At 41.5% G+C, this 26,206-nt stretch overlaps 1 protein-coding gene across 3 annotated transcripts in view; it reads right to left on the reverse strand.

The window, feature by feature from the left end:
• The window catches only part of TBL1XR1 (transducin beta like 1 X-linked receptor 1), a 104,526-nt gene extending 82,754 nt beyond the window's left edge, over positions 1-21,772 (reverse strand). For 2 of the 3 annotated variants that reach the window (XM_018074978.2, XM_018074977.2), the window contains exon 1: positions 21,607-21,772. The gene's annotated coding sequence lies outside the window, so the exon portion shown is untranslated. The remainder of the gene's footprint in view (positions 1-21,606) is intronic. The other variant, XM_018074979.2, reaches the window with a different exon arrangement.
• Positions 21,773-26,206: the final 4,434 nt, after the last annotated feature.

A 26,206-nucleotide genomic window follows, 5' to 3' on the forward strand; every position in this document is an offset into this window, starting at 1 on the left:
TTCTTTCCACAGTAAGAAAACGAAAAAAATGTCATAAACATTCACAAATTAAGGTTAAAAAAAAAGGCCATATGACATATCTGAGCAATACTTGGCAGATTCCAGGAATATTCTAGGAAAAAAATACCTGTTTATTTTGGACATCACTTTCTATTTTCATGTGGTGCCTTTAGTCTTTGCATTAGAGTAACCACAATCTCATGTAATGATCACTTTGGAAGAAAAAAGGATTAATTAAAGCATACAGTTTGAATATTAGCTGGAAGGCTGACATACACCATCATTCCATTTCCACTGCTCTTCAAAGAATCCTTTAACTAAGCCTCTGCAATCAGTGCATCTACTCCTTAAATAATCACAAAGAAAAGCAAGACCATTTTACTCTGCAAGTCTCAGTGTACATTCCAGGGCTCCTTATACTTTGAGTAAACAGCAATAAAAAACAAAAGTATTCTTATTTTTAAAGTGTTTCTGTAGGCTTAGAGACTGTGACTGTACATCTTCAAAACACTCAAGTACATACATATACAAGATGCAAAGTGCTGCTCAATAAAACCCATATTTTTTTGCCTCTATCTTTCTACAGACTATAGATTTAATTAGGTTATATCTAAATTTTGCAATTTTTTCTGCCTAGCACTTGTAAAACATGGCCTATTCCATCCATCCATCCAACTGAAGTTTTTCATTACTTCCCACCTGACCTTGTGCTGGTCCTGGAAAAAGCAAGCTTGCCCCACTCATATCCACTTAAAAATCCTTCTGAAGAGATGACTGGCTTTTGTCTTGCCACATCTCTTTGTACTCCCTACCCAGCTTCACCTTCGAACACATCACACTTACCAGGCTTCTCTAAATAGCCAAGAAGGGCCTTTGCACTTTGCTTATCACTGATTTGGTACCACAGAGCCAACTTCAGCTCCCTCCAAATGGCTAATGATGCACTTGATGTATTTTCTGATGAGCATCAGCATGCTTTCTCACACAGTGCTCATTATGAGAGCTGCTCCCAAATTCACAAGTCTCCTTTCAAACCCTTCTCAGAAGTCTCCTTTTCCATGTTAGCTCAAAAACTGTGTTCAATAGCTCCAGGTGATTTTTTATTCCATGAATATACAATGGCTTTCTGAAGTCACATAAACTTTTAGCATTACCGTGTTCTGAGGCAAAGAATTCTGTAGGAATATTCTAGGGAAAAAATACCTAACTGTTGTTTATTTTGGATATCACTTTTTAGTTTCATTTGATGCCTTTAGCCTTTGCATTAGAGTGACAACAATCACTCCCTGATTACCTTCACCACAGTGCTCCCCAATTTACAAACCTCTCCCAACACCTTCCTCAGCTGTTAATGAGTTCCTGACACACAAACTGGAGACTACTCGACTGTTTAATGAAACTTTTCCACTGCTGATTCTGACTGTGGGGATGACCCAACTTGTGAACCTGAGCAGACACTTCACTAAGTTTCCAGCAAAGACTTAAAAAGAAATCAGTTTGTTTTCTCATTAGCAGGACAGGCTTCTGGAATTGTTCTACCTCAAGGACATTCGATGCTGAGTCCAGTGTACAAAGAAAGTTGTCAGCACTACTAATCTCTGCTGCCAGGAAAAGAGAGATGTTCCCTATCACCCATGGCACCAGAAGGGAAAGGACAGCAAGGGATACTGAGGATTACCAAATCCTTTCCTGGCTGCTCTGGTTATTCAGCCTCCACACCTGATAACACTACTGTGAAAAATGAATTAGACTTCCTCTCAAGGGCTGAACTTTACTGAGGATGACGAGGTGGCTGTGATGAACCACAAACCTGCAGGGAAGCCACAGATCTGGTTCCCCTGCACTCGGGTAGCAGCTCTAACAGAACTGTTGTTAGAGCCTAATCTGCCTCTGGTCCAATTCCTTATTCTGCAACAGCAGGAAAAAAGTGATCAGTTCCTGCCATAGGCAGCAGAAGAGAATGGCTGTGTAAGGAATTTCAACACACATGCCTCCATTAATTCACTAGATGAGTTAACTTCCCCATGATACCCACAGCACAGCAGTCGTGTCCTAATAAATTCATATTTTTAAGTCAGGAAATGCATTTTTGGTACATATTTGAAGCTGACTGAGACATAAGTTAATGAGATTCTCTAGCAGTGGTTTTATTTCCTTTGAGGGAGAACCTGTAAGAACTTGGGTGAACACACTGAAAGGTTCTATAGTTTTACTGCTTGATGGTTAAATAATTTTATGTCCTTCTCCAAGATGTCTCGCATCTGTTTACAGAACCACTGCCTATTGAGTTACAGATATTTCCAAAGCCCCAGCCACACTCGACCACTGTTATTTTTCAGTCTCCAAAAGAAGCAAGATAATCATTAACTATAGCAGTAGGGAAAATAAAATCTATGCTGCCTCACTAAGTTAACATTACACATCCAATAAAAATAATCATTTTAAAAATTATAAAACCATTCAAACAATTTTATCTTTGATGTTTCCCATAGTTTCTCTTACTACACTTAGACATTTTTTCACGTTTCTTTTAACAAGGCTTGCATGAGATGACCTAGTTTATTTGCACTCCTCCCAAACTGTGAAGTCGAACGTGTTAACACAAACCAAATGGTCCCAGTCATTTTGAAACAAGCTTCTCCTCTGCCAGCTACTCACCCTCTGCCACCTCTGTCTACTGCCTTGACACTTTCCAGCCACTTTTTCTCCCAAGCCTTTGCTGCCATTTCCTTTGTTCTCAGATTTTGCCACCCCAAATGCCCGATACCTCCTGGCTTTTTTTTCCCCCTAAGGTAGTGACACGTTTTTTCTCCCTCCCAGGCCAAGCCTTCAAGCCCCAAGCAGTCAGATTCCCCCTCATAATTAATTGCTCCTCACCTCCAACATCACCAAACATCACCATGTGGGAATCACCTCAAGCTCCCATGATGCCAAAAGCTGCTCACCAGGCACAGGGTGTTTGGCTCTCCCTGCTCCTTAACCGGACAGAGTTTGCTTCCCAGCCATGCCATCAGCAGCAAGAACAGCCCTGCAGACACCACTGGTAACAAACTGCTCCCTGTGAACGTGTCAGTGCCATCCCTGGCATAAGGCATTGCTCAGGTTACTATTTTCATCTTCACTAAAGCAGTAGCTGTGGTAAGGTAGCAGGCCAAAAATTGCATAATATAACATGAGGGGAGCAAAAAGAAATTACAAAAAGAAATAAACAAGTCACAGCAGTGAAGAAAAGGCTTTTAAAACATTTGAACTGTTGTGGCTTTGTTCTGCTATTCAAAAAAAAGTATAACACTAAACAACCTCGCAATAAGGTGCCTGAAGCAAGCTATTTTCGAGTTTCCTTTAGTTTAATGACTCCTCATTTCCTCACTCCAGAGGCAAACCTGTAAGTGCCACAGGCCAGAGAGGAGCAAATAAGCACCTGCAGTAGTTAGGAGGAGAAAATGCAGTGAACACTCGCCCAGTACGTGCAAGCCTGAAGGACAGATTGTGAATTGCCAACAGGGGATCCAATGAGGAAATCATATGGAGATGTAAGAGTCTGCCACTCATATAAAATAACTTTCATTTCTTTAAAATTACCTTAACTGCACACTCCTATATGAGAAGTTCACATCCAGAAGACAATGCGGAATTTATTTCTTTATTAAGCAAACTCCCTCTCACTTATCCTCAAGTTTGATGGAAGTTGTTTCAGCTGTTGGAAGTTTCAGAGGACACCAGATAAATTCTCAGGAGCCTGGAGTTTTAGAGCCTGGGACCATGGAGTACCAGCATGGTAAGAACACAGAGGAACTGTACCTAGTGTACAACACCTATGGTTGTGGCCATAAAACACACCTCACCCAGCACCCTCATGAACAACACAAACCCACAGCAGTAGATTGGACTACCATGGTGGTACTGCAAGGAAAACTAATTCAATCCCCTCCATACAAACACATCACTTAATGTGCTGGACTGAACTACTCAAAGATTCATTGTCTCTCCTCATTACCACATTCTCTACCCGCTACTCCTCTTAATTCATTGGGTAAACTGACACACCCTCTCCCCCCAAGCCATAACTGAAAGTTACAATTAACAAGATGACAATAAAGGAGGAGGAATCTGGTCTTAATCTGTATTAATTCTTGTGTTCTTGCTTGTTGAGAAAAAAAGGTAAATTTCATTCTGAGTTTTCCTCAAATAACTGCAGCCAGTCAGCATGGTCTCCTGAGATTTTGCTTTCACTAGTGTCATCAAACCCCATATTTCCTAAATGAAAGAATAAAATAGAGAAACGCTCTAATGAAGGGGAGGCCAAACTGCCATAGCAGGTAACCAGGATAACACAAGATCAAACTGCAGGCTCTGAATCTGCTCCAACTTCCATGCAGCTTGTTTCACACTTTTTAGGGGAAGAGCACCAAAAACCGCTTGCCTTTGCACAGAAGTATAACTCTGACCACATGTTCTCTGCAGAATCACGGGTGTGATGTAGGTAGGTCTGAAACTAGACAGATAATGACAAATAGGCAACAATATATCAAATACAAAGCACCAGAAATGCTCTCCCACAAACACACGCGTATTTTAATCTTCAATATATTGAAGGGTGGTACTGCGACTGTCAATACTACATTTAACTGTTGGAGGCTGCTGTTGAATAATGCAGTGCATTAGCTATCAAAAAGGATTACATTTTTTGCCTTAAAGTGTAACCATTTTGTCCAGCTCAACAAGGATGAGGACAACGAGAAAGCCCTCAAAATACAAACAAAAATTGCCACCACAACTTACTGTCTCCAGAACATATTTCAGAAACAGGCCCCTCTACAAGAGCAACTTTGTCTCACAAACTGTCTAAAATTCTGACAAATGGGCAACCAGTCTTACACACAGCCTCTGACAGAGAAGATCACGCTTCAAAAATCCACTTGTCCATGCCTCAAGATGGAACTACAGGGTAGCCAGCACACCCATGCTACCCAGTGTCATCTAGAAATTAATGAGGTGAATTAATTTAAGCAAATATTCCTGTAGCTCTCAACAGTTTTCAATGAAATCATTAAATGTTGTTCTCAGATGAGTCCACTGTGAACACACACAGCCCTAAAAATCTAACTTTCCATTCCCAATTTGAAACCTGTTACTTAAGTAACCATCCTAGACCATTCCTTCCAACTAAAAACCCCCGAAACTGGCTAAAAACAGACACACCCACTGCAATCCAAGAGGACAAAAAGTAACTTCCTTCAATTGTGGTGCAGAGATAAGGTATCAGTAAGAAAACACTCAAATACAATTTATTTTAATGAAAGCAAAATGTTTCACATAGCCTCCAGCTATAACCCCCAAAAGATCAATCTTCACAGCCTTTACTTCAATAGTTTCCGGCTCCAGGGCTGTTCCCAAAGCCAATTCAATTCTTCCCATGAGCTGTCTTCCCTTCAATGATACCTTCCCTCTCCATGCTTCAAATGTACACCAGTTGTATTTCTGTCAATTCCTGCCTGACCCACTGATGAAACATCAGAAATCGTCTCTTATCAGATCTGTCCCCAGGCCACCTAAACCATTACAAGATTTTCTCCCAGTAAAGGCTGGGATCAAAGCCAATCTCATTGTCAGCATGAACTGGGACACGGAGGAAGTCAGTGCAAGATGGGACGTCTCAAGCTATGAAGTACAGCTCAGCATCACAAGCGATAAGTGAAAACAGAAGTCCTTTCTCCTCTGGGAGCCACTTATTTTCGTAAGACGTGAAGTCTGATTTTGAATTGTTCTGGGTCACAGTCAGATCCACATTTCAATGTATGCAAGATGATTAATATCAGTAGAGAACAAGGCATTATTTCAAGCTTCTGAAAACATAGTGTTGCGAGGAAACTGGACCTGGAGACACCTGAGAAAGGCACAGATCCTGTTATAGCTTAATATCTCGCCTCAACGAGGATCCTAAAGAGCTTTCCTTACTTCTCTGTGTATCAAAACCCCAGTGAGAGTTCAGTGTGTAACTCAAACTCCACCTCAATACTGATTTTGGTGTCCTCCTCACTGAGCACAGGGAGTGGAGAGGCAGCCTGACACGGACAAGGAGTCCATCACCTTTCTGACCCCAGCAGAATTACAGACTTAAACCCTCTGAGGCCTTAAATCCAGGCAGCAACGAGAACAGTATTGTCTAGGTGTTCCTAAAATCCTCACCATGGTATTACCAGAAAGACAATCCAGGTCACGTTTCTAATGCAAAAAGTTGCTCCAGTTGACCCAAGTTCCCGTTAAACTTCACACGGAACAACCTGAGAGCAGGACACAGGCAAATGCAGCTGAAAAACACCATTACAAGGACTTCACTTAGGGAGACTGATGGGGGTCCAGGCACTTCAATTGCATTTAAATAATTATTTGCATATAATTTATTTCAATTATTTTCATGCCTATCATAGGAGTTGGGGTTTGCCTATTAAAAGGCAAAAGAAATACCATTTCATAGAGAGCAATTTTATAGGAATCTCACAATGAATTAATTTTTGAGTCAATATAATGAACCACAAAATAAAAATTGCCCCATAAATAATGAAGTCCCTCAGTCTTCCCATGCCACCCTACTACAGTAATCCTACTGGTTCACTAAATACTACAATAATTTCCACCATTCAAATTAAACAAAATGCAACTATTTCATTTACACACACGGGTGTCCAGAGAACATGAAAGCATATCCATCCAGCCTGCAGTCAGAAAGTCACTGAGTTTTTGGGTCTGTTTGGACAACATTCAAAATGTTACAATTCTTCTACCTCAAAATACACATTGCAAAAAAATGTATCTTTGGAAAAAAAAAAAAAAAAAAGGTTCAAACTAGAATGATTCAGGGATCAAAAAAAGTATTGCCCTGCTCCTCCTGAGCTGTTCCCAATTGATTTTTATTATAAAAATTTCTAAAAATAACCTTAAAGAAAATCATCATACTAACAATAGGGTCAGAATGTATAAATTGGTGGATGCTCCACAGAGAATGTGGGTTGGTGTCACACTTGGATAAAGCTGAATGGGTTCAGGGAGCTGTTTGTTAACTGGAAATGGATGAACAATGTGTTTTTATTGAGGAAAGCCAACACAAGAGGGGGAAGGGACAGCTGTTGAGGTAACATTGCTACCATCAGAACCAATTTTGCTCAGGCAATAAAGAGGAGTGGAAAACAGCACAGCATTATTTTATGGTTTTTTGCTAAACAAACAAAAAATCTTGAATATAAATTCAGGAGATGAAAGAGAAGTGCTAGTCAACAGAATAACTTGCAAATTTCCAGAGACAAATGTGGCAGATAAACATTGAGCAGTATAGACTGAGGACAAGACATGTGAAACCGCCAAAGAAAACGTTAGGTCCACCTAACCAAAAAACAAGCAACAAAACCCCCCCCAAAACAAAATAAAACAGTGATCAGAGCTCTGTCAAACCACCCTGAAAAATGCCTGGTGTAATTTCTACATTTCTCCTTATTTCAACCCCCTTTGTTATTAAAAAGAGAAATACCAGCATCTGTTTGTGGAACTACACTATGTGGCACTCTCATCTTCTATTTTATTCTTGCTCCAATAGGTAAAACCAGTGATCCTGCAAGAACTTGGTCATCAGGGGTCACAATTACCTTGTTTAGGTAGCCAGTGACCAATTTTGAGAAATTTCTGTCTACATTTTCCAGTGAAAGTAGTTTCAAAACATTCTTCAACATATTGGGATTTTCTTTGCTCATGTGTAACAGGCAGTAAATTACTTTTACTTTTGAAATTAAATCTAGACTACAACTCTGTTCCTTAGTAGCTTAGAACTGCATTACACAAAAACAGTGGGTTTTTTCTCTTTTTCAGAATTTTATTGAGATGCATTCACTGCTAAAAAAAAAAAACCAAAGCAAAATAAAAGGCCACCAAAAAACCCAACTCTCACTCTACAATAAGCATTAACAATCTTTCAAGACCAAATCCTGCAGGTGTGTTAAAGGAGACAAAAACCTTCTATGATTTGGGAATCCCCTTATAACTGTCCCTAGAGCACAGGCAGTTCCCCACTGCTGGGACAACACTTGCTCTACAGATGCAGTTCTCACTTCCACCAGTCCAATACACACTCATTACCTAAATAAAAGTGTAATTAATGGCCTGGTGCAAGAAGTTCCCCAGTCATGTTTAGTCTGTCCTGCCCTTTCAACAAGTAAGAGGAGATAAAATCCTACAACACTGAATATTGTTATATTCAACTATATACAGCTACCTTCTCATGAAAATATATTCAAAAACTCTCCCATCATTCCATTGCCACTGCTCATTTCATTTGCCCTGCTTCTACCCCTTGCTCTACCACTTTCCTTCCTAGCTCTGGGATTTATTAACTTGAGTAAATGTGATTTCAGTATTTCTTCTGCAGCAACGCTCAGCAGATGTCTCCCATCTCTATTTATACAACTCTAGAACTGGTATTAAACATGATTTTCCTATTGCCACACTACATTTTTTAATGAGACATCATTCCTCGTCTCTGTTTACCAAGAATTACGTTGGCCACAACTGAGTCCTCATCCCACATTATTACACCACATCGCAGGAGTCTGGAAGGCTGAGTGGAAACTCGTCGCTGTATATGAAGGAACGTTTAATGGTCGAGGAGGATTGGAGCTCCTCCTCCCCGCGCCTGCGGACAGTACAGACACCTTCCTGCCAGCCTCTCAGTATCTGATGGGAGGGAGATGGCATCAGGCATAAAACACTGAGACTTCAGAGCTTATTTCCACCCGGATCCCAACCCCAGTGACTTTCACAGGACTGTGCCAAAGACATTTGTCCAAGACCGAGTGTGTGGTTCCTACAATGACGTCAGATGCCTGGGCAGTCAGCCAACTTCCTATGGAAGTGGCTTCAATATTGCTGAAGTTCAATCTAATTGTATTTATCATATGATTACTTATGTAAGGAGCCAGCAGCTTGCATAGGTAACCTGTATTTTTGAATCTAATAAAATAAAATATGTTTTGAAAATACAAAGAAAGAGATAGATTGAGCTAAATAGAAATCATATTAAAGTTTCATGCCTTCCTCTAAAGCCAATTACTCCAGAGAGGAACAGATGTTAGCCAAGACAAATTCTATCCGTGCTCAATTGGGACTTGGAAAGCCTGATGCAAAGTAGAATATTTTCTCACCTGCAAATTTACAATTGTTCCATATCCATAGTTATACCCTAAGGGTAAAGTCCTGCCCTTTCTACTCATACTTCACAACAGGTTCTCACTGCCCCAAGGTTTTGCACTAATTTTTTTCATTTATTCCCTCTGCAACCTTTCTGTAACGCACAAAAAACTTCACCCAACAAACCAAAAAGCCAAATGAATTTGAAGATAGTGGTGCCACAGGTACTAAAGTGACCATTTCCTCTTCCTGGACGTTACAACACCATGCACACTTTCATCTCTGAGCATCCATTCCCTCCTGCAGCATTTTGTCACTGCAGTTCTAACCACACACAAACACAACTAAGCCCCGTGGTGTGCCCAGAATGATGGATCCCTGTCCCACAGGCAACACGCAGTGCCACGTCAGGTGGCAGTACCCTGTAACACTCGTGATCCTCACACAGTTCATTGCTAACAGACAGGACTAGGAAGCTGGTGAGGTTCCTACCAAGCTAAAGCAGCGCACTGAACTTATGCCTTCAGGTAATCGGTGCTCAAAAAAGAAGAGCAAGAAACACAATTACTGCCACTGCTCCCCCTCCTCTATGCTCTTAAGGCCCTGGACTCTTCTTCCAGTCCTCAAAAAGGAAATATGCATTCACAACACCCCAGTTCAGATTTCAGATTGTGGCACAGCATTTCCAAGGTCTCTGCTGTCCTTTCTGATCATCCCTCTCTCCAAAATAACAGCTCGGAAGTTCAGTGACAAACACCAACAGGAGAAGGACAGCAGGAAAGGCTCTGTCCTTCAGCAGTGCCTTCAGGGTTCGTCACGTATGTGAAGGACTGTACCAGCCAGAAACACTGCAATCTCACAGCTTTTACATGGAAAACTCCAATTTGTTACTGTAAATTAAATTTAGGTCCCTCTCTAAAAACATAAATAAGGCAGACAAAATAATATTTAAAAAGAAAAAAGACCAAACAACACATACAGACCCAAATTTTTCCCTCTGTGGCACTTTTTTGCAGAGGATGTATTTACACCACTGTTAGTCACCCATCACTACAAAGTACATTGTGCAACGAAGTGAAAATATTCTGAAATTCTGGAGAAAAACATTTGTTAAAAATGTTTTGTCATAATTTGTTAGGTGTGTCACAAATGTTGGATGAACATTAATGCATTTTGTTTCAAAGATTATTCTGCTATCTTTACCCTTTTGCTTGCATACCAAATAATACTATTTTGTCACTTAAGGCTTATTAATAATATTACATACAGCCTCTCCACAGTAAGTGGTTCACTCGCCTGAACAGCCTATTATATTAGAAATGCAAAATGTCAGATTTATGTTCTACAGAATATCCCCACCAACATAAAAAAAAAAAAAAGGCAACAAAAGAAACCCAAAACAAACCCAAAAATATCCCTTGCTGACACAAAGGTCACGACTTTGCCAAACTTCAAGCACATGTTGTCAAACAGGAAATAAAGCTTTTCAAGAAAAATTTTTAACAGGTAAAGAAAACAACTGACTCATTTTTCTTGTTGCTGTTATCGCAACAGCTGAGCTATTCCAGCTAGTCTGGCAAGAGAAGGGAGCCTACTCAATACCAGCCTTATCACGAAATGTTTTGGCCTACTTATAAAAAAACAAATGTGATCCAATTTCCCAAGCTTAGTTGTTTTCACAAAGCTTTTCCCCTCTGCAACCACATTTCCACTGGGATCATAACCAGAAGTGATCACGTAAACAAGTGAGTTTCTGTGAGGGCCATGACCTCACTTGCAGCTTCCTTGTCCATCCCAAACCACCACCACCACCACCTCTGTGACGGGGGCACAGGGATGGACACCCCTACACACAGGAACAAAAAGTATCTTCAAGTTTTGTCAACGACTGACAAGATTAGGCCCAAAACAAAGTCCCCAGAAAAAAGCAAACCCCCAAAAAAGCAGCAGTCAAGATCTACGATTCCAGACCAGCTTTAGCCCGTGGAAAACACAAGCTTTGACAAGCCTCACTTTGGAAAATTCTTAACACAAATTGCCACCTCTGTTTGAGCTCACATTTATTATTGCAGTTATTTGGTGCTGCCACTGCTCGTGTGCGGAGCAGCTCACACATATATTTATTGTCTGACTCCTCTGGTAAATTAGTGTAAGTAATCTCTATACAGCAAAACCATCTTTTCTAATAAGTATCAACAAATAGGGCTGCAGAGGATTCCACAACACAAAAATAGGATAGCAGATGAAAATACAGCTCTTTTAAAACACTTCTTGGCTAAACAGGAAGCTAAGAAAAACAGGCCGTGAATATAGCCCACAAATGCTGAACCACCTCACAACAGGCACACAAAAGACGCTTCACAAATAAACACAGAACAGCAAGCATTTCAAAAATTGTTCAGCTTGGTTTATAATTGATTTTATTAAGCCACATTCTGCTTTTGACTTCGTATATTTTGGGACCAGTTACACGGGGGAGGGGGGGAGAAAAGTCATTTTTAGCAATTTATAAGCACATAGACACATTCTTCTTAAGAGCAGGCCCAAGGCTGTGTGCACAGATCTAACTCTGCTTTCTCCACACATACATTATGCAATGCAATGTGATAAATATGTAACCATGGAGGCACACACTGTATTGCAAACAGGACACAGAGCTCCTCAGTGACCCGGGAGAAGGCAGGCTACACCATGTTCTAGCTGTGATTCCCTCCTCCCCATTTCTTTTTCATAATGGTCCAGCACTTATTCTGCAGCCTTTTTATACCATCTCCTCTCTGAGGTATGTAAATAATTTAGTCAACAGCAATGCATTATGCAATTTATTTTCAGCCAACAGCACAGCCCTCGTTAGGTGCAATTCATGGGAAGAAGCAGTTAATTATGGTAATTCATCTGCAGACCTAGGTGAGCAATTTCACTGTTATTCTGCTACCCTACTTAATATGCATATGCTGTGTAAGAGCAGCTAAATGGCAACTTTCAAGGCTGACATCCCAAACCCTGATTCCATAACAAGCTCTGAACCTGGGCTTTAAGGCAGAGCTACAGTAAACACGGCTTCTGGGAGGCGAAGGAGTCGATTTACACAAAACAAATTGCAAGCTCAGGGTTTAAGGTAGTCTGGTGAATAGACCTCTACAAGATCCTAGGAATAATTCTATGCTATTGTATTGCACTATTTGTGGAATGGTATGTGATCATATAATTAGAGATCATATAGTATATTCACACAAAGAATACTTTAGGGCTTGCCGGGGAGGGGGGAGGGGAGCTCTTTTAAAAAAGAAAATTACATTATCTGGAAATTCAGAGCTAATCTCAACAACTCAGAAATGCTACCACAGAGCTTTTGCTTCAGAAACTTCAGAAAAATACACTTCGGGTCTGATTTCTGCCTGAGGAAGAAACAGTTCCAAACAAAGCCAGTTCAGGTTTTGAGTCACTAAGATGTTAAAAGTCTGAGAAAAATAAACTGAAATATGTGCAAATATTAAAAAAAAAAAATTAATAATTTCTAAACTGCAGCTCTATGACTGCAATGACAAGGGGGCAAAGACAGCATTTGTTTCAGAAGCAACACCGAGAGAAGTGCCCTGGACAGGTGCAGGAAAAATGCCATCGGTTTGGCAGCTAAATCAGAGGAGAGGAGGGAACAAAGGGCAGGTCCCAACTGGGCACAGGAGGGTGGCACTTTCCTGGAGAAGGGCTGTGCTCAAGCACAGCGTAGTTACCCCTTGTGTTTGGGGGAAGGCTCCAGCCTCTTCTCCTGTTGACTCCAGACAGAGGCCATCTGGACTGTCCTTTGGGGTGACACCCTGACCCAGCGCCCACTTCCCTTGGGCACCTCAGCACAAGCCTTTGAGCAGCCTTGAGGGAAGAGTCCTTGATCGTGGGGCTCCTCTTGGCTGCACCTCATCTCCACCCTTCTGTAGCCTGTCTGCAGCCTTCAGAAACCGATTGCTAAATGGCCCAGCTTGCGTAACTTCCAAGAGCACACAGCTACCGAAGGGCAGCCTGCTGCCAAATCCCTGCCCTCCCCAGGGAAGCACACTAAATCCTGCAAAAATCACTGAACCTCCACTCGCTCTGGAGAGCGGGCACCCAACTCGAGACAGGTTTGTATGTGCAGTGCTGGTCTTCAGTCACAAACCAGGCCTAGAAACCTGCAAACCCCTCCTCAATTAAAAGATTAAAGTCATAAAAACTTGAGATAGTCACTGCTTTAATGACAGAAGGCATGGAATTTTTACACGAGCATCTTGAAGGTCTCAGTGGAGCACAGGTCCAAGATGCACGTGCCCACCCAGCTTTAATTTTAACCTCATACACTTTGATACAGCTGCGGGACTAAAACATTAGTGGCCTCTGGTTTGTTTATGACTGACTACATAGGCTAGAACGTGCTTTGCCAAAACTCATAGTTAAAACAAAAACCAGCGTTCAAACAGCACAAGACTTCATAAACCAAATAAACAACACATTGCAAATATTTAAGGCTTCCAAGCAAAGGCTACTTCCGTAAATTCCAACATTTAAACTGGCAACAAAACATTTTAGACATTGAGACAAATGACTGGTTAAAAAATGCTACCCCATCGTCACCATAATTTCAAACAGTTCATTTTTCTGTTCTCCTGAAACATGCACGGCACTTAAATTATAACTGAGCAAATGTACATATCCCTTGCTATTTAAAACAAAACAAAAAAATTGGAAACATTAAATTTAAATCTTTTTGTTTAACCCGGGACTAGAAAACTGTCAGCCCTGAAAATTAGTTTCACAGAGCCTTAATGCATCTGAAAATGGCTTATTTGCTACACATGACAAGCAAATTCTGAAATAAAGGGAAACCCTTTCCCTCAACATGCGCACTAATATTTTTCTTTCCTGAAGGTTGGATCATTTCCAGAGAACCTGAATTGACTTCCATGGTGTGATAATACATTTCTTACAAAGAACACATAAACTGCCTCAGAACACAAGAAAATGGTTCAACTAAGAAAGGGCTTCAATCAGCTCTTCTAAATATACACAAGGATCACACTTAAAAGTGATAATTTTTAAACAATTAGGGCTTGACTACACCAACAGCTATATCTGCTGATATATAGATATATATTACACTAAAGAGGAATTAAACACTTTCCTTCTGGAGTCATTCCAAACAAAAATGTGAACATACTGTAAATTCCCACTTTTAACTTCAAGCCATGCTGCCAGCAAGTGTAAATACATTTTTGTAAAATTTAAGGGATTTATTAAAGTGCTGGCAGGACTTTCTTTTCAAATTAACCAGAGGATACTTCTCAGAGTAGAATATGGTGAAAATAAGAAAAGTCACCATACAAAATTACAATTTACAATAGGAAAACCCAAAGTACTATTCCCAAACTGAAGAGATTCTCAAAAATCAAAACACTCCCAAAAATTTCATTTTCCAGCAGGTGAAAAACAGCCAAACAACAACAGGGAATATGTGCTCATCAGTGTCACAAGCACAGTGTCACAAGCCAAGACCGAAGTGTGTTTTAGGAGACACCAATACTGACACTCACCTGAAATCAATGCCCTCAGACAAGGAAAACACCACTGGCTCCCAGTAAAGGGTATAAAAAAAGATTTTTATACTAGCTTGTGCATTTAAGCAATATAACTATAAACTTATAAACCAGAATCATTTAGGAAGTTATAAAGAAAGACTTGCCCAAATGAAATTGTGAGCACGTGAAAAAGACCGTGTCACCATTTATTTTTATTTTATACACGGACAAACCCAAGCAGCCCAGACGGTTTGAGTCATGCGATCCTGCTGGCTGGTGTCAGACTGGGCTGAGCTATCAGCCACCCCACTGCAGCCTGGGAAGATTCTGCCTGATAACAAAGCTGAGATAAGAAGTTCACGGCCCACCCTCACCGTTCACACCTCTGGTTAAGCTAAAGTTTACCAACACCTTTACAGTAAAAACGCAGCAGTTTGTGAGGTCATGCTGCAAACTGGTTCAGCAAAACTATCTGGATTTTAATACACACATCCCGCTCCCAAAATAGCTGTTGGCTTTAACACATCCTTACAGAGATGATGTTTTTAGGAGCAATAAGCCTCTTTATCAGCACAGCAGAGGAGACAACAGAAACTTTTTTGCATCTCTGCTCCATCAAGAACAGGGTCAGCTTAAGGGTCCTACCACCTCCCTTCCCAGCCCCACTGCTGAGTTTAGTGGCTGCTTAGGTAGCTATGCTCCAAAACCCATTCCTCAAGTGGTTCCACCATGAAAATTCAGCCTTTCCTCATCCCCAAAGAGCTGCCAGGGTCCAGAAAAAGCACAGGCGTCTTAAAACTTCATATAAGGTGGCATTCCCACGTTATTAAGGACACAAATACGCTCCACTTTATGAACCAAGTAGCTTGATTTCAACATGTACTGGCACTATCAGAAAATATTTCCAATGTGAAGAACCATGTTTTGTCTAACATAAGACAAAACTAAAAGACACACACAAAAACAAGGAACGGAGCACTTGCCTAAACTGAAAACTCCAAGGAAGCAGAGGATGAAAAATGAAACAAGAGCCACTTTACACTACCATGCAGCCTTTCACCAGAAGGTCTCAGGGCACTGAACAGGTCTGAAAATGCTCCTGTTAAGAATTAAATCACTGGTGCATGGGTAAATTTGTTAATCCATTTGCTAAGGTCACACAGTGGCAGAAATAGCAGATAATCCTGACACCAGCTTTCTGTCCTAATCATTATGAGGACAGAAAATCTTCAGTGATGCAAACTAAAGTAAACATAGTTATCTGTTACATACACGTATATTAGGTCAACTCAGAAAAGCAAAATTTTGGGTGTGGGGACTGGAGGTGTGTCCTTGGGAATCCACCACAAAGCTAGAGAGGCCTCTGAAAATGTAGAGAAATACTTTATAACCAGAAAGTAATTCCATAATTGCCTCTATCAAGCTACAACAGTTTCTACCAGCCTGAAAGTTTCTACCACCTTTCGTGACATTACATATGAAAACATCTTGATAATACCTGCTAACTCTAACAATTCAGGACCATTTTGGTGAATGCTCTTGTTTAGGTATAAAACACACCGCAAGCACGGGTTTCCAAAGAGGAAAAAGCAAGACTACGAGCTGACAAAAAGAGAAAAAAACCCAACCCAACTTATTCTACAAATCAAAAATACTGGACCAGACAATGAGCTACTACACTGGCATTATTAAGATGTCCTAAACAAAACAACATAATAGAAATCACTGTAGGCAGGGAAGAATAATCTTTCTGCTCTTCCTTAAGCGAAACTCACAGCAATTTCAATGGAATTCTCCCCCAGATACGGGCTGGATGACTACATCCACAGCCTCCACGTGCCAAGTCTGCTCCGGCAGCCAGCCTCTATTGCATCCATCTTAGTTACACTACACATATCCTGATTACAGGGATTTATACATGGCAAGAGTAATTTAGAGGTGATCCACAAAACTGTGACCTCAGTAGAGATGAGGCTCACTATTATCGTCTCGAGTGTCAACAGTTTTGAGGTAAAGGACCTACACCTGAAAGACTTCCAAGCAAAAATCTTTTCCTGACTTTTGAGAAAGAACATCTTGCGCTCTCTCTGTCCCAAGCGCATCCGTGCTTCCGAGCCAGAACACAAGCCTGCTATCCATAGGTTTCTCTGGACAACAAGGCAAGAGAGAGTTTATAACTCTTTAACACTTGCGCTTATTTTCTTAGGTTCGGGACGACAAGACACCAAATAAAAATGCTGCTTAGATACCAAGCAAGAGGTTATTTCGTATATTACAGCAGTTTCTAGCCGTGAAGTCTTTAAAGACAACCTTTCCACTCCAAAGTCACACTTGCACACACTCATCCGTGCTGGGCAGGACAGAGGCGCCTGTGCGCACGTCGCAGCTCGCAGCCTCAAAGCAGTGTTTGTTCACCCAGAACAATGGGGCATGTGACTTGTCAACACTACCCACAACAAAAACAATAAGATAAGGCTGCCACTGATTTCGGGATGACTGACTTTGTTTTTGCTAATTTTAAGTCACAGCGTCAGTGAAAAGCTTATTGCACAAGACCCCTTATTTTGAAAAGCCCCCAGCCAACCTCACCTTGCGCTGAGGTTTTCGCTCAGGCTTCCTCAGCTTTTCGCGTTCGCACTAAACGCACACCAACTCCCTCCAAAGCCTCCCTCTGACTTCATCAAGAGTTGGATCAATGCTTTATGCCTAAAGCCAAGATTATTTTTATCAAATAAAGCACTGCCAAAATTTGTCCTCTCTGTTTCCTGTGTGCCTGTCCCAGCCACCCATCTGCCCACAGGCAGAGCCCTCGCTCACCTCCGCTCGCTGCCAACCCGCAAAATGAGACTTCCTCAGCAGTACCATCCAAACCCTTCCAACCCCTCTGGTTCAAGAGGGCTACCTACCTGGGATCAAGCCCTACACATAAACTTAACTAACGCTAGGAGAAATGGGAAGAAAGCAGAGAAAACCCAGAGAACAGAAACAAAAAGGCACCAATTTAAAGGACTGACAAGAACAGATGGGGAGAACACAAAAGAAAAGTCCAAAATGGCAAAGAGGAGAGAGAAAGTCCAGGAAAAAAAACAACTGGGGAAAGATTAGAAAACTCAAATAAAGCCTCAGCATGGGGTAAGAATAAAGTGATGGAAACTGTCAGGATGGACACAAAACACCCCGGTACACAACATTAATTTGCCATATTCATGCTACATCACGGACAAGGAAGCAGAGCCAAGAAGAGGAGCAGGCACAGCCACTCTGACCCTTGGAAGGGTAAGTGTCAGAAAGAAAAAAAGCAGTACAATCTTGCACCACTTGTCTTCTATTATGAAGGGGGAAGTTTGGGGGGTTATTTTAATCACACAGAACAGCAGTAGGCCCAACAGCACCAGATTAACAAATAAAACTAGGCAGCAAGAGGCACATGGAAGTACACTGCAGTTCCAAATTTACAGTATTTACGGGAACATTAATGTAAATGAAATCTGACTAACCTGATCTCTGAATGTGTGTTTTTAAAACCAGCACATTTCTTTCCTTTCACCTTGAAAAAACTCCGTTCCGCAAGCAGGTAGTTACAAACCACGGTTGGGAAAGCAGGAGGCACATCGAGCAGGCAAATTAGATTTTACATATTCTAACACCATCAGTGGAGCTTTCTGGAGCTCTGCAGCAATGTCCAACGTACACAAGCCTTGCTGCTGGCACAACAGAGAACCTCAGCCTACGTAGGGGACGTACTCTTAGCTGGAGTCTGTCACTGCATTTCACATACCCTCCGAGCCTCATGTGTGAAGTCATCCATAGCATCAAAAAGCAAGTCAAAACACACTGAAAGTGTTTTCCCTGGCTACCTCTGAAAGTTTCCATCCCTTTAGCCTTCATATATTTTTTTTTTAAATTCTTCTTACCAGTTCTGTCAATACACACAGGATCTCTAAAAGTCCAAAGTGCCCCAGTACATACAAGCAGCCACCATCTCTCCAACATGAGACCCAAGCTATGTCCCAGGTACTGGGACAACAAGAGGAGATTGACAGGAGTAATGAGTCTGGTGCTTTCACAGCCAGCCCCCAGAACCACAAAGAAAGTAATTTCTAAGTTAATTTCTAAGGTAAAAGCAATGCCCAAAAATTCTACTGGAATAATAATACCCCTGGGAGTGCTATGGTGCCCAGGCACCTTAACGAAATGACCCAACGATCAAGGGGGTGTTTTGTTTTAATGGAACAGACTCTTAGAACTTAATTACTAATGTATTTACTGTGCATGAAATGCACTGTAAGGAAGAATCTTACAAAGGGCCTTGATGAACTAGGAATAACTAATCCATATCAAAATAACCTTGCACGTGTAGACAGCAGAAGACCCAACTAACATGGACTTTGCCAACAGTAAGATAAACACATTGATATTTCTAATGTAATCCAAGGCCCTCCACAATCTGCCCTGGAAGACAGTCACAGTAATACAAAGCAATTTTCTCACAATTCAAAAAATTGTGACAAACATTTACTATAATGGCAAAAGCTGTTAAAAAAAAAAAGTTGGTTTCTATTAATCACCTACATTTAGATATCCATTCCTGCTATCAGATCAAGCTCACCAAAGCTGCCTACTAGGCTGTTTCATTGTATTTTTGTTCAAGTTTTATTGCAATTCAACATACTGAAGTTTCTTATTCCTGACTTTTTTTCATCCCTCCCAGTGCTAGATACTTACAATCTAAACAAGACACCAGATCATGAAGTTTAGTTGTGCATTTGAAATAAAGTGAAAAATCAGGTCCCGGGTCTGAACCAGCAAAATATTCATGTTGTTCAGCGAGTATGGACCCTACTTCTCTAAACCCCAGATCCTCTGCATTAGCCATTTCTAGCACCATTTATTTGATGTCAGCATTAATAGATGGTTTTGGCAACACTGATCCCTCATTTTCCTCCATCCACATCTGTGCTAACGTTGCTTTCAAAGTACACTAAAAAGTATTATATCTGAACAAACATAACCCCTAAATAAATATGTTACAGATTCACAAACATCATCATGGCAAAAATCTGTATTCTTACAAAGCAATTCCTAATTAAAATTTATCTCCAAGAGTATTTATTTAGGAATGCATGTTTGTGTTAATATCCAGGCAAAAATTTCTGCACTAGAGAAGAATGTGGACATCCATACAAAAATTAGTGGTGATTCACTGTTTAACAGTTGTCTTCCCTTTACAGCACACCGCAGACTGAAGGACACGTTTCCAAACTGAGAGCACCAATACTTCCTTTAACCTAATATAGGACAAATAAATACACTTCAACAGCTTCTAAATCTTGCATGTCCTACTTTTTTGACCCAGATCTCTTGTTGTTTCCCCCATAGGTCTATGCAATATCAAAACTATTTCTTTCCCCACAAATTTAAATATAACCTAAAAGGGGAAAAGTCCTCATGATTTCTTTGAGCTGGAGAGACCAGGAAGCAGGGGGGAGGGGCGACAGACTCACTCATGTCTGTTAAGATCAATTGGTATTTTTAAGGCAAGATTTTCAGCCACATTTAACACTCTCCCAAGTGCTCAAATTAATGGCAAAAATGCTCATTTGTCCAAGAGGACTCTAAGTTACGCCAACATCAATAATAAATGAAAAATAATTGAATCTTTTTATTACTATTTTTACAAAGCAAAAACGTATTTTCAGAAGTCTTGCTGACAATCGAGCGTGAATCAGTCTGTCCAAAAACCACAAAAGAGCTATGAAACTTATTATTCCTCTCCTCGGCCAGCCTGGGCAGCTTCTTCCAGGAAATCAAACTGCTTCTTCTTTGCCTGGTACTTTTAGGGAACCATCAGGGGACAGAAATCCACCTCGTGTGTGCTCACCATGCAGCGACTTCCCTGCTCAGTTTGCCGGGGATAGGCCACCCATGTGAAGAGCCTGAACTTTTAACATTGTTAATGTCAAATGGATGCAACTTTTAGGACTGGTTCTATTTAGGGCTCTAGACCTTGACAATTTCTGTGGTTTTGGCACTGGGCACAATATTTAGCACTACATTTTCACAAACAGTAAATATTTGACCCTTAACTTGTAACCTTGGAAAAATGCTCCAGGAATAGGCTGCAGAGAGATCTTTTCTGTGCGCTCTCTGGTCTCCACCAGCAGGCACGTAGCTGTGTACAGAGCAGGAAAGTTTCCACAGGCACTTTCACAGTCCCAATTCATAAAAATCTACCATCAGCCTGACGTCAGTGGGGTTCGGAGGGAGCTCTGCCTGCAGCTGGGCAAGTGACTGAATCATTCCCCAAACCCACAACGGGTTAAAAGGAGCACCAGCATTAGCTGCAGGGTGCTCCTGCTGTTTGTCTGCCTTGCCGGGCTGGCAAAACTGGGGGAAGGGAAGGCCTATTACTAACACCACACCACCTAAAACTTCCAGTAATGCACCTCCAGCAATCTGAAATGACACTCAGAGTGTCTGCATATGGCACACGGTTGTAGAGAGTGTGTCTGTAGTACACTGACATTGAACAGAGATTGAACTGAGCCTCAGATCATAAAAGAAAAACAGAAAAACCACACAACTGTTTTTTCTCTGGATGATTCCGATTTTTTACTGCTAGACATTACTAGTAAACAAGATTGCTCCTTTGCAACATGGAGACTTCAGAATTACAACAATAAACACAAGTCAGAGTACACAACACAGCCTTTTACTAATACTGCTCCCAGGAACAGAAACTACACCCTCACGGGAGTTTGCAAAAGCCAGCAAACCACACACAAGAGTTGATTTTTAGAAATGCTAAGCACACACAGAAACTGCCAACTTCACATGCAACTGCGGGGACTCAGCATCTTAGAAAATAAGACTATTAATATCTTACTTTACAGATGCAGATGCCAGTTTATACTCTTCAGAGGAGTCATGTTTGCACCAAACAGAACTGCAGCACAAATCCAGGGGACTGATCCCTACTCCCACTGCACTCTGGAGCGCTCAGCTCCTGGAGCCCAGCACGGCACACAGAGCACCACGAAGGGCCACGGGCAGGCACTGAACCACGTAACCAGGTTGACACCCAACCTGCATGCATTACTCATCCTGAAAAAATGATGTGTTAGTCTGATAGCACACCCAGGGATGTTGCTTCTGGTGTTCAAACTGACATATTGAGAAGGACCTCAGTATCTCCTCGTAGCACTGAGTAAGGCCACATATGTGTACATTCAAAGACCAAAAAGGGACTCTTTGAAAGAGGTCACATACATTGGCCAAGACAATTCCGTAACATTCCTCCTCATTGCTTTGGAGCTTCTTTCAGTAGGTTTTTCAGAGAGCTACACCGATTCCTCAAACCCTTGGATAACTATTTCTACGGGTAAGGAAATACGCTCAGAAGTCTTCCCTGCAAGCAGCCCATCCAACAAAGCGAGCAAGGGTGAGGTGCAGCACCAGCATTTCACTCCTTGGCTAGCCAGGACAGCAAGATCCTTCACACCTGACCAGTGTGTGCACTTATCCCTGCAGTTAAATAACCTCCAGCTTGGAATGACCGCCTATTTCTTATCAAGGAATGATTTTTTTTTTTAAGGCTTCTTAACCATGTAAAAAGGAAAGTCCAAAGGATGTCACAGAAAGCTACGTGGTAAAGTATTAAAGATCAGGGTTTCAGAGTGTAAGCTGAGTTATGACTCTATAGATCCTTCAGAACCAAAGGAAAATTCTGTGTGAGCTCAAACAAGGCCATTGAGACTCCAGGGCATTTTGTATCAACAAGTTCAGCCTTGTTTTCATTACAAGAAAGAAGAAAAGGGCCTTCCCTTTCTGGATTTGACACCACAAGACAAAATCCTAAGGAGGAGAAGTTGTTCACAGTTTTCATACAAACAGGCAGTGTGATTTCCAGACCAGACTTCCGAACCTTTTCACTCAAGCAATCAACCCTCCCAAAGTGACAGCTATGCTGCCTCATCTTCACTGCTTCTTACCTCCAGTTAGCTAATTCAATTTTGCAAAATTAAAAGAAAGCCAATATATTCCCCTACAATTTCATATCAAAAGATATTTCTTATTCCTCATTTCATTGTCATACTTTATCTCGGAGGAAACCAATTATGAGACGAATAAAGCAGTCTCCATCTACTCTGCTCAGGATCACTGGATGAACCTTTTTCTAGTAAAGTCACTCTTGTTATTAAGTTACTTTATAGAAATTAAGACCATCTAATTTCATACTGCAGCACTTAGAAAACTGCACATATTTGGGAATGGGTTAGCCAAAGCAATAGCAGGAACATAGAAATGGTTTCTTCATCACCTGTTAATTTGAAGCTACTACATTAATGCTGCAGTGAAACTCAAACACTGAAAAGAGCTGTCAATCATAGTTCCTAATGGGAAACTACTGACACCTCTCCACCTAACACAAACACTTAAATTTGTATTTAAAAATGAGCACGCAATGAGTATATTCTCACAGCAGTTACTTTTTGTAGGAGCCAAACATGCATAATTACAGTGTGCACGCACACACACTTTCACTTCTCTCCCAACCTGCAGCTACTTGCATGAGCCGATGTTTAGGGCACTAAATACAGCCATTATTACACCCTAAACTCTGTGTGCATGCACAGGGAGGATGGTCAGCACACAGAACGGTATCACACCACTCCATATAAACACACAAATTAGACTGTGAATGAGTCACACTTTGGCACGATACATTTCAGTATCACAATACTGCAGTATGGACACAGCAGCACACCCTGCCCTTGCCCTCCTCTCCAAAGCAGGGACCAGACCACTTCATGACCTCCCTATCCCCGTTCAGAAGGGGAATGGCTGGCCTGGCGGGAGGTTTGTGTCTGCCTCTTCTCCATTTGCCAGCACAGTATCCTTGCCAGTAAGGTGTCAGAATTCACACAGGCACCACAATCCCCAGTGGCTGTGGGACTGGGGGGATGGAAGAGACAGGCAAAGCAAGCCAAAACTGGAGGGGGTTGGCTACTGCTTGGGACTCCCAATGTGCAGTGGAACAGGATTAATAATGGAAAGGTGTCACACATATCACTACTTCAGCCTTCTTGAAAACCCTTAACAGCCCTGTGATACCAAAACAGCATCAGTATAATGAAAGATTCACATCCTACTGCCCACCACTAATACAAAACACACCCAACTTCTGGGAGCAACTTCACAGACAGCTGCAGAGCTTATTCAGTCGAACGAGACCACTGATGTTCACAAAGTTGTGTTTTTTACAGGACTTCCTGACTTCTGCACGATTACATCCTTGTAGGATGTGGGTCTTTACTGCCACTACAAAACTTATAACAGCAAACACATTCCGACTCAAATGTGAAGTCCATGTTCAATTAAATTCCAGACCAAAATCAAGTTAGGTAAAATAACTCAGTTTGCTTTACATCATTCAGATCTGTTCTTCCTAACTAAAAACTATTATCTGAAAACAACATTAATCAGCAATTTTGACCATTTCCCCTAATCTATCCAGAGCCTCTTTATGCTTAAGGCTGTAGCACTTTTTAGCATCAAACTCTTTCATGATGGGAAAATGACTATGAAGTATTGCTGCTGGGTACTTAGCGTTTATACCCTGCCTTACAACTTCAAAGCACTACACAAACATCAATAATTACCATATATAGAGTAAAACTGAAAGAAGTATTCATATTAAAAAAAAATTCACAGGAAAAAAAAATCTTAACTACCTGTTTGAAGAGGGGAAAAAAAGCTTGAGCAACACAATCTCCTGCAATTATTGCGTTCTTCACGCTACGCACACGCGTTATGGCTGCACATATTCAAACAAACATAAATAAATAAATAAATGAACTCTTGAACAATCTTAAAAATAAACATAAAGCCCGAAAGCCAAACACCAATTCTTTTCATGCACATAAATTACATTTCCTACCCCTTTCCTCATGGAGTGAGAACCAAGTGTTTTCCAGGTGTTCCAAATAATAGTTTAGGAGGTAGGCCACCAAGTTCCCAAGACACAGCACCAGAAGACAAATTCACCTTCCCTTAAGAAAACTTAAGGCAACAACAGTGTACAAGCTGAGGTGATCTTAGGCAAATACTACAGTATGCTGCTGTTCCATTAGACCTCAACCAAAAGCAAAGAGGAAAAAAAAGAAAAAAATCACTACAAGAAACCACAGAAAGCTTGTCATGATCATGTACTGGGCACCACCTGTGCCCTAAGCACCATCACCAGTGTGGACCCCTTTCTTCTATGAGTAAGGGGGGAAAAAAGCCTTTCACATGCCCAACCACATGCCCACTTGCTTAAATACAGGGGCACACACAAGAGTTTGGAGGTTCAGTCTTCATTTGAAATATATTCTAAAAACCCTGCTAACACGTGTCCAAAGGAAGGCCCAAAACCCAGAATGAGCCTCACACACGTCAGCCTTCAGGCTGCTCAGAGCAAGAAGAGGGCCCAAAACTGCCCAAAAGCTCAGTCACAACTCAAACCCTGAAGTTCAGTTTTGCAAAACAGTGCCCGCTCTGCCAAAGGGGCACAACTCCCAACACCCAAAGGGTAGAGACCACCAACACCAAAGAACCTCAGTTAATACATTCAACATGCTCAGACATTTATTTCTGTACCACAGGACAGCAAAGCAAGTCAGACAAGCCCAGAATAGAATACTCTTTTTTTTTTTACGCAACAAAGACTTGGTTCTCCTGATCATGCCTCCCATGCCTTAACAATAAGGAGTATGTTTTGTGATCCCCTCCCCCCATAAATCAGTTAGGAATTTGATTTACACAGACAGGAAAACGAGGAAGTTGAGCACACTGGAGAGTAGTAAAAACTTCACTAGCAAACTTCACTTTCCTACACAGCGACCTACAAACCAAACTTTCCTCCACACTCACGTGTCATCTGCAGCAACCAGCCCCTGCCATAAAGCACAAAGTTTTGCTGTTCTGGGGATAAAGACAAGCGAGGGGAGACTTTTATTCTGTCAAGCTGCCTTAAAAGGAAATTCGGTGATGAAAGATTAAATTCACCTGGAACAACACGACAGATTTTAACCCTTTCGAGGGTACAACAATAATAAGCCACATATTACAGGGCTTATATCCTCCACCAAGAAAATGTACACATTGCATCAACGTGTGAGCCCGTCTAATTGATGCAACACACAATTTACACCAGGGTTTCAGACAGGGATAAACCCGGGAACAGAAAGACGCTGTGAAGTGGGGAAAAAAGCTGATTTTATGCCCCAAACTGGGCCCGCTCGCTGCGACCGCGGGTTATTGCATGTTCCGCCCCGAACTTCGCAGGAAAACTGATCAATAACTTGGCTCGCGGCGGGGGAAGAAACACCGGGAATGGCCCGGGGGGGAGTTGGGGGAGGGGTGTGTATCCCCTTCCAAGGAATGGCCGGGTCGGGATGGGGGAGAACTCCGAGCAGTGGGGGAGGGGCAGGGCCTCCCCTCCC

This window comes from Manacus vitellinus, unplaced genomic scaffold (assembly GCF_001715985.3).
Source record: "Manacus vitellinus isolate BGI_N305 unplaced genomic scaffold, ASM171598v3 scaffold_29_pilon, whole genome shotgun sequence".
In the NCBI taxonomy this organism is placed as follows: Eukaryota; Metazoa; Chordata; class Aves; order Passeriformes; family Pipridae; genus Manacus; species Manacus vitellinus.